At 38.5% G+C, this 8904-nt stretch overlaps 1 long non-coding RNA gene and 1 other non-coding gene across 2 annotated transcripts; both read right to left on the minus strand.

Annotated features, from left to right (window-relative positions):
- Positions 1-284: 284 nt before the first annotated feature.
- On the minus strand, positions 285-356 carry Trnap-agg (transfer RNA proline (anticodon AGG)). Its single transcript has one exon. It is a non-coding gene; the product is annotated as a tRNA-Pro (tRNA).
- Positions 357-2004: 1648 nt separating this feature from the next.
- LOC146479940 (uncharacterized) lies at positions 2005-6905 on the minus strand. Its single transcript, XR_014864927.1, has 3 exons — positions 6785-6905; positions 3342-3428; positions 2005-2282 (listed from the first exon to the last, which is right to left on the minus strand). It is a non-coding gene; the product is annotated as an uncharacterized LOC146479940 (long non-coding RNA).
- Between the last annotated feature and the right edge of the window lie 1999 nt (positions 6906-8904).

Consider the following 8904-nt stretch of genomic DNA (forward strand, 5'->3'; position numbering starts at 1 on the left):
CCGATACAACTGAAACATAGCGTGAATCGATTTGATTTCATAATGATAATAAAAGGTATTATAAAGTATTATACCTTTTGTTACTGACTTGATTTGTTAAAAGAAAAAAATCAATCGCGATTTAAAGCTGACGACTTCTAGTTGATGTTTTATTTCCTCCCCTTTGATTTTACTGTCCTACCAACAGTAAATTTTCTTAGAAAAAGTAAAAGTAGAAAAAAGATTTAAAAAAAAAAAAAAAGGAAAAGGAAAAGAGATATGAAAAGGGCAAGAAAAAAAAGAGCGGGCCTGTCCGGGAGTTGAACCCGGGACCTCTCGCACCCTAAGCGAGAATCATGCCACTAGACCAACAGGCCAATTCCACAATACTTCAAACAAAATTTATGTATATAATGGAAAGAAGGAAATCTCAACACAGGCACCCCATTGACGCAGATCGAGATGATTTTCAACATGAAGGGGACGGTGGGCCTATAATCCTATTTCACGAAAATCGAAGTAAATTAAATAGGTCATGAATTCTTTTTTTAACTATGAAACTCAATTTAAACCAGTTTCATCCCAATAAAGGTCAATAAAGGTAATTGTGTTCAAAGCGTGCCTGAAGTATATTTTTATTTGAATCTTTAGACACACAGTCACAGGTTATCCAGGATCCTACCAAAAACAAAAATCACGGCCAAAGGCTTTTACTAATAGTTCTAGTGTATTCAAATGATCGATGAGAATAGATAAAATCCATACTAATCTATATCAATTAAATATTGATACTCGTTAACAAATGGACGAAGAAGATTTGTGACCTATATTGACTGCAATTGGTGGTGTTAAAATTCCATGTAAATTCTGTTTATATTTTGCTGACAGAAAAGGTTAACCATCAGCCTCGGTAGCTTGTAGAAAGCCGGGTAAGTTGAGAAAAAATATTGGGACAATCTTTAATTCTTTGTTTTATTTACATATTTGCATAATTTGAGGCAAACCTCCAGTCATAAAGAAACTTTCAATTCCTGGCTAATTAATTGGTGTTGTTTTTCTTGTATTTTCTCCTGGCAAAGTGGGTTCACAACATTTGATGTGACAGTGCCATAAGTACAGCAGATAGACTTACAAACTATCTAAATTATAATTACCAAGTACAAGAATGGTGGAGAGTGTTACGGAGGTGCAAAATGGAAGTAGAGGAGGTGAGATCAAAGCAAAGGTGTTGTTGGAAGAAAATAGTACCCATGAGATGGCAACAAAAAGGCTTAAGACTCTAGGGAAGGGTCAAATACCAGGCTCAAAGTGTATGAAAATCAGAGCAGGGATGGCGTAGTGGTAAGAGTACATACAGGTACTTGCCTCCCACCAATGTGGCTGGGGTTTGATTCCCCTACTCAGCATTACATGTGGGTTGAGTGTGTTGTTGCTTCTCATCTCTTGCTCTGAGAGGTTTTTCTCCAGGTACTCCAACTTTCCCCTCTCCTCAAAAACCAACATTTCCAAATTCCAAATTGATCACTCAGGGCATTAGCATTTATTGCTATAACCAGTCTCACACAACCAAGGGTAAATAAACTTATTTATTTATTTATTTATTTATTTATATATTTATTTATTTATTTGTATTTATGTAAACTGGAGCTTCCTGTTCGAAATTTGAACTCCAAGCCACAACCATTATGTGACAACCGCCTGCTTCAGAGTCCAGCACAGAGAACTCACTAAACCATTATGTGGTCTGGAAGACAGGGGGGGGGGGGGGGCAGGGAGGGGTTAAGAAATTGGGCCACTACCATAAAGGAGTAATTCCATGGCCAATGAAACTGGCAGAATTATTCATGCACTGGCAAAGGTTTTGTGTAAAGCCATGTCAGTATGAACATTAGGTAGCAAGTGAGTTTATGTCTGTGCTGAAAAAACTTTGATTTCTTAAATGCCAAAACACTGCTTTTGTGTAAATGATACCACCAACTATGCAGGCAAGTAATTGTATGAGACAACAAACAGGCTACAAACAACTTAAAAATTAATAAGAAAAATCTTTATTACTTTAATAAAGAGTGTCTATACAGAATGCGTAATCTGTCAAAAAAATATGCTTTACTCCATATGAGGTGAAAATTCCTTCAATCCAATAGGTGGTTTGCATTGCTGCCATGTTGGTGTACAAAACTAAAGAAATTTTGTTCAAATAGTTTGCATTAAAATGAAAGTCCCAAAGGAGAAAAATCTTATTGTTCCTGTACACCAACATGGCCGCGATGATGTCACATGCAAACCATCAATATTTAGGAAATCTGCAAAGGAAAGAAAATTAAATTTTCATTTATTATTTACATCATCCACATTAGGCCACTCCACTGGTCTCAGAACTTCCCCCCAAGGAGAGACACTTGCCAATTTGCTTAGTGTAATACACTCGGATAACAGACCCTTTGTTGTTTTGGCAAAATTCTCATGATTCTCCTCTGACTCTAATCTCTCTCCTCCGCAGAGGTCTCTTTCCGTTCTTTCGAGCTGTATGGTGCCTGGGCAAGGGAAAAAGAAAATGCGCAGAGGCTGGGCAGAAGGAAAAGGAAAGCGCAAGGGGAACGCTGGGAAGTCATCCCTTGCGTGCCCCTGATGTTTTATTTTCCCCATTTTCCCTCCCTTTCAACCGTTTTCCCTCCGTTTCACCACTGATGGAGCCTCTGTGGGGGAGAGAGGACTCTAATCAAGTTGATCAATGGAACTTATCAACTTTTACGTAATTTGTTTATATTGTTCTTTTTGTTTTTTTTTTTTTCGTTTTTATTTTGTTTTGATTTTTATGTAAGGGGAGGAAGGCAGGGGGAGGGAGGTAAGAAGGGTGGAAATGGGGTGTGTGAAAATAGCGTAACATTGTACCAGCCTGTTGTTTAGTAGTTGTAATGTTGTACTGTGAAATGTATTGCCTTTGCTTGGTGCATTGTTGAAATAAAATTTTAAAAAAAATGATGTGCTGACAATGTGGCATAGCAAGGTAGTGGCCATTTGAATGAAGTGTATAATGAAGATCACACACAAAAATAGGAGAGCATTAGTAGGCAGAGCGATGTCTTGCAAGACAATGCTTGTTGTGCCTTGCGATCAGTTCTTGTGTTACCAGCATTAGGTTAACTGAGCAAGCCAATTTAGAAGCGGCAGTCCTTGCTGCAGTGGGTGAAGACAAAGTGGGAGGGCTGGGAGGGGGGGGAGGGTAAGAAATGTAAATGGTTTTTTAAAAGGTCTACTCTTTACTATTGCTTTACTTTCTTATGCTGTCACCTAATGCCACTACAAGACCATTTTTGTAAAGTACCGGTACATTTAAGTCACAATCAACAACACATGGTTACCTGTAAGTATACACACTGTGCACGGCAATCAATGCATTGTCAGCTACTCAGTAGCTTTCACATTCTGTCAAGGGGAGGACAAGTCAACTAGAGGTTCAAAAAACACAAAGTGTATATATTAGCTAAATTTACTTCACTATCAAGTTATTGCTGACAGAGATCTCTTCAAGCAAAGCAACTATCCAGACAGGTTTTTATTATTTAATCACAGAAAATGATCAGATGTGTAACAGTGTTCATTGGTAGGTTTTTTATATATGTATTTTTTATTTTTTCATTTTTTATTTTTCTGCAGGGGCAAATGAATAAAGGATTTTGTAAAAAAATTGTTTTCAAACACCACCAAATGGTTTACTCATTTTGCCTCTCTGTATTTATGTCATCACTCATTACATGGACCAAGATTATTCCCATAGGAAAGCAATAACAATTATGTATAATTTTTATAGCTGAAACAAATATCAATAAAAATAAATAAAAATAAAATATTCTGGTATTTGGCATTCACAACATTCACTTTATTCAAAAACAGAATTTTATCTATAGATGTTGAGTGTAAAGATCTTTATCACAGAGACAAAAAACTGCAGTGAAGCGAACTACAAAGTACAGACTGTTCATGTAAAATATCTGCATTCTGCACACATTCAAGTTGCATTTTTTTTTTTTTGACTCTCTGTAGCTAAATGGTTGAAGAGATTCTTTATAATCTTTGGATTCTTTAGAAAAGATATGCTGTTACTCAACCATATTATATCATTGGGTAAACAAGTCATTTATCAAAGCCGACATCTTAATATAAAACCTTTAAGAATTGGTTCATGCTTAGCGTGCGTATATCGAGTTATGCATGCAAGCGGGAAGTTTGGAGAGCACGAGAGAAGCGTAAGAGTTGCTCGAGGCATAGCTGAGAGCAACTGTAGCTTCTTGAGTGCTCTCCAAACTTCCCAAGTGCATCCATAACTCGATATACGCACAGCTAAAAGCATGAACCAATTTTATTATAACATAGTGAAAGTAAAGTAAACGACTCCTGGAAAACAGGTTTTGTTCCTGATTAATTACAAAATTCTCTGAAAAAAAAGGTGAAAGTGGTTTCTCATACCTGTTTAACCTGTTTAATCATTAACTTCGACAAGCTCTTATAAATATACATTTTTATGGTGTTCTCTCTGTAAAAAGTTTTTTTATAACACAGCGTGCGCATGCTTCCTTCACCTGAATTGCACACGTCATCAGATGGACGCACGGCCGTGCGTATGTTGAGAAATGTATCATGATGACGCCAATAGGAATTAGATTAGGATGCGCGCGCACTATGTTATAATCCCTTTTACTTCTTAAGACGAAACTAAAAAAATGCGTATCAATTAGAGTTTTTCATAGCTGAGCAAAATAACGCCATAGATATTAATAATGTGAAATGGAAAGCAATGCTCGCTTTCAGTTCATGCCTCTAATTTGGCAGTAAAACCTGTGTTATATGTAGAGTACTGTATTGTCAGTATTACTTAAGTAATCTGTATTGTAAGTAATGTAAATAATTGTATTCTTTGCAAGCAAGGTAAATATCACAATAATTGTAAGTAGAGTCTTTGTATTGCTGTAAGCGTATGTAACCTGTATTACCAGTATTATAAGTAGAGTGATGTTAGATAAAAAAAATAAATAAATAAAAGTTGTGTCATTAGTTGGGAGTAGATTACAACGCTAAATTGTGGTGCCAATTGGCCACCCCTGCAAGAAACCCAGGCAAGGGAGGCACATATCTTAAAGGTTCCCGAGGTCTTGAAAGTGCTAATTGAAGCATCACAGCAAACAATTATTGTGATTTAATAGCAAGTACTTCTTTGGTCATTTAAACAGGGTGTAATCCTTCAATAAATAACCACAATGCAGAATCTTCACCTTTTTTTTTTCATTCATAAGTTGCTGCAATGGTGGTGCATGTCACAATAGTATTCTTCATCTAACTGGACACAAAAGCCAAGTACCTAGAGGGACATAGTACATCACTTGACGTATACCTTGTGGGAGGCACGGTGGTGTAGGGGTTAGCACATCTGACTTATAATCAGACTTTTGCTCAGAAGAGCGGAGAGTTTGTGCTTCAAGGCTAAGACAAGAGAATTTGCTCCACATTGTCTCTTGACCAAACTGGGGTATTGGCAACAGGTAGCCCTCCAATGGTTTCTTTAGCATTGCAGCATGAAGCAACTAGGATTGCTCAATTAATGAACCCAATCGAACTAAATCCATGGAGGGGGATGTAAAGGGGGGAGGGGCCGAAACTGCAAAACCATGCAGAAAAACAAAAAAGCCGCAATACAGCATCGAAATATACCAAAATAAAGAAACCGCAGTTACAAGTGTGGAACATGCCGTCATCAAGACTTAAGGTCCACCATTCTGATAAATTAGAAATGTGACCTTACATACAGTCGAATCTCCTTATTACATCAAGGGGACAGGAATAAATGTCTGTATTATAGAGAGCTCTACTACCTAAGAGATGTCATGCTCATCTTCGACTACGAAGGACGAACATCACTCATCACAATAGTTTTTAGGTTAGGCACAGAAGGGCGAATTATTCTAAAACAAATAACAAAATATTTTTGCGCGTTTTTTGTTGTTTGTTTTGTAGGACCAACATTCTTTCTCTGAAATTAACTTCTGAGAAAGTTTTACCTATAAGGTTATCGGGGTAACCTCTGTAGCATAATCTCTGTTTGGATAGAGTAATGTTTTCTTCAAATTTTGTTCTTGAGGAGTTTGTTCTGAGTAGTCTAAAGGCTTCGCCTTTGATAAAGCCATTTCCATGTGGTGGAAAGTTTCTGTTGGTTTGAAGTATGTACGCACGTCAAGAATGGATTCTTTTTATATCTATCGCCCTTGTATACACATGTGTCAAGGAAAGTTTGTATGCACTAGTTGCTTTTTTAGAATTTTTAAGTATAGCCTCTCCCAGATTCCCACTTGTAGCAAGGGGTTGTGGTCTCAGGGTAATGGAGCTTCATTGACAATTGGTAAGTGTCCCATCAAGTTTCATTGAAGACCTGCTGTCGGTGGAAAACCGTGAGATTTCGAGGTTAAATCGTGAGACCGTGAGATGAGTCCTGAAATCGTGAGTCTCACAACCACATCATGAGAGTTTGAAGGTCTGGATCTCAGCAAGCTTGTCAAAGCTTTTCAGGGGAAATCACCCTTGGTTCTATCGGTTTTGTAGTAAACATACACGACAAAGGTGACTATCTTAAGGATAAAGAAGATACATAATAGAACTAAATATATAATATTTACAAGAGTTGCAACACAACAGATGTTAACTTATATGTCACTAAGCTTAAACTTTCTTAACCGGCAAGAATCAAGTTGATTACAACTTTCTCTATGATATTTTTTTAGTATTAGCGTTCTTAGAATAACCACCATGTACTTACTTGTGCAATACACAAACAGCAAACGGCAAATTCAAACTTAGACTGTTCACAGTGCCCTACTTTTCCGTGGATTTTCGAGACTCGTACGCTTCGGTCGAACTCCCGCCATCTTGGTTTGTAACTGGGCAAGCGCAACCTGGGAAGAGTGCCCCCCAGGTTACGCTCGCCTTTACAAACCAAGATGGGGAAGTCTCATATGAAAAGGGCGGGGATGCTCATCGTCTCGTCCAGAGGTGTAAATTTCGGATTTTGGTCTCACTTTGGGTGTTATGAGCAAAACACTATTAAATCTAGCCGTGAAGGTCTCGTTTAGGGTTGCACGCGAAAAGTCACTGTATTTTTTATTTGTCTGTGTTTGAAAATGGTCTCCTTTAGGGGACAAAAAAAAGCTTGGCCCACGCCCAGATTGGTCTACTTTAGGGGTTTAATCTCGAATCTCGAAAATCCCACGTAAAAAAAAGTGGGCTGTGAACAGTCTAATTCAAACTGCATGCAGTTTTACCACTTTGAAGCACACCAAGGCAACTCGAAAGACAACACAGACAAATGCCCATCCCACATTTTTCACGGTGCTGTTCCCTTCAACTTACTTATCTGACAAGGTTAATATTTTTAGCAATAAACTAGACCATATCAAACTGGAAAACGTATCAGCAATCCTAGAACCCCAAGACCTACTGTCCTGGCCCTTGTTGTCCACTGGATAGGTCTGGATAGGTTGCTATGCCGCAAATAAATGTGTCCAAGAATTTCCCTACAGCCCTTTAATTTGTGTATAGAGTAGAGGCGTATGTCTAATTTAAGTATGGGATTGTGTGGAAAACTTTCTAGAAGTGTCGTTTGGAGTACATTTGCACCACTGGATAGTGACTTATCCACTGGATAAAGTTACCTACTCTTTGAACGACTGGGGCCGTGGATGGAAGCTATGCAGGCCTATCCGTGAGGCCGAAACTAATCACCCAGTAGGAGCCCTGACAGGGGATAAACTTGCTGAAACCAGGCAAAATAGCGGGCATAAATTGTTGTGAGATACTTGGAATAAGGAAGAGTTCTTTCAGTGTGAGGAGCATATCATCAAAGCGCCGAAGAAAGAAAATTTTCAATAATGTAAGAACGACGGGGTAATATACCCAGCTATCAGTCATGGGAAAGGCAATTAACAGAGCCATCCTGGCGTACTTGCAGGCGAAAGAAAGCTATGAGCCTGGAGCTGAACAGGCTGGTTTAAGGAAGGACTGATCAAATTGCAACATTAAAAATTGTTGATAGATGTAATTTTTTTTTGTTTTTTTTGTTTTTTAGTCAGTGACACAGGCACACCAGGAGAAAGAAAATCAGAGTTCACCCAACAGAAGTCGAACGGTGATAAGAAAGAGAGGCCACAGTTGCCACAGAGTTGCAGAGAAATAGATCGACTGGAATACTTTGCTATACCTCAAGGTATTGGTGTAGGCAGAATTGCCTTCGGGAAGTTGGTGGAATATTAAGGAATTCCACAGACATTTAGAAACATCAAAAATTGTAAGCGAGAGATCATTGGGCTATGAAGGAAACTACGAAAGACAGAGGACAAGATAAATGGTATTCAGAGGACACTTTGAATACATCTACACGCTGTAGGCTCTACTAGTGACACTACTTTTCAGTTTCGCACAAAAAAAATACACAGCCGCAGGATAAAATGACCTCTTCTCTCTCATCCAGTTCTATCAAGCTTAAAAACCAAAGGCTGAGAAAACCACGTTTTTTGGAGTTGGTGAGTATGTGCAGAGATGAGGATGGCGATATAAAGGATTAAATAGGCTAGCAGCTTCAACAAAACATGGCCATCAAAGATGGTATCGGGGGAAACGAAGTTCTAATGCGAGGTCTGTCCTCCTCTCAGCTATATGGATCTGAAATATGGAGAACGACCAAAGCCTTGCGAGGAAGATCTCAAACGTTTGCAAACCAATGCCTCTGAAGGCTTATCTGCATAGACTGAACGAGCTGGGTAAAGCCGTAACGAGTATCTGTGGACAATAACAAACGAACCGTCGGTAGAAACAGAAATCAAGTGAGGGAAGTGGGCTTGAATTGAGTCATACGTTGAGAAAACCTCCAGATAACACTATTGG

Source organism: Pavona decussata, unplaced genomic scaffold, assembly GCF_977016875.1.
Source record: "Pavona decussata unplaced genomic scaffold, jaPavDecu1.1 SCAFFOLD_58, whole genome shotgun sequence".
In the NCBI taxonomy this organism is placed as follows: domain Eukaryota; kingdom Metazoa; phylum Cnidaria; class Anthozoa; order Scleractinia; family Agariciidae; genus Pavona; species Pavona decussata.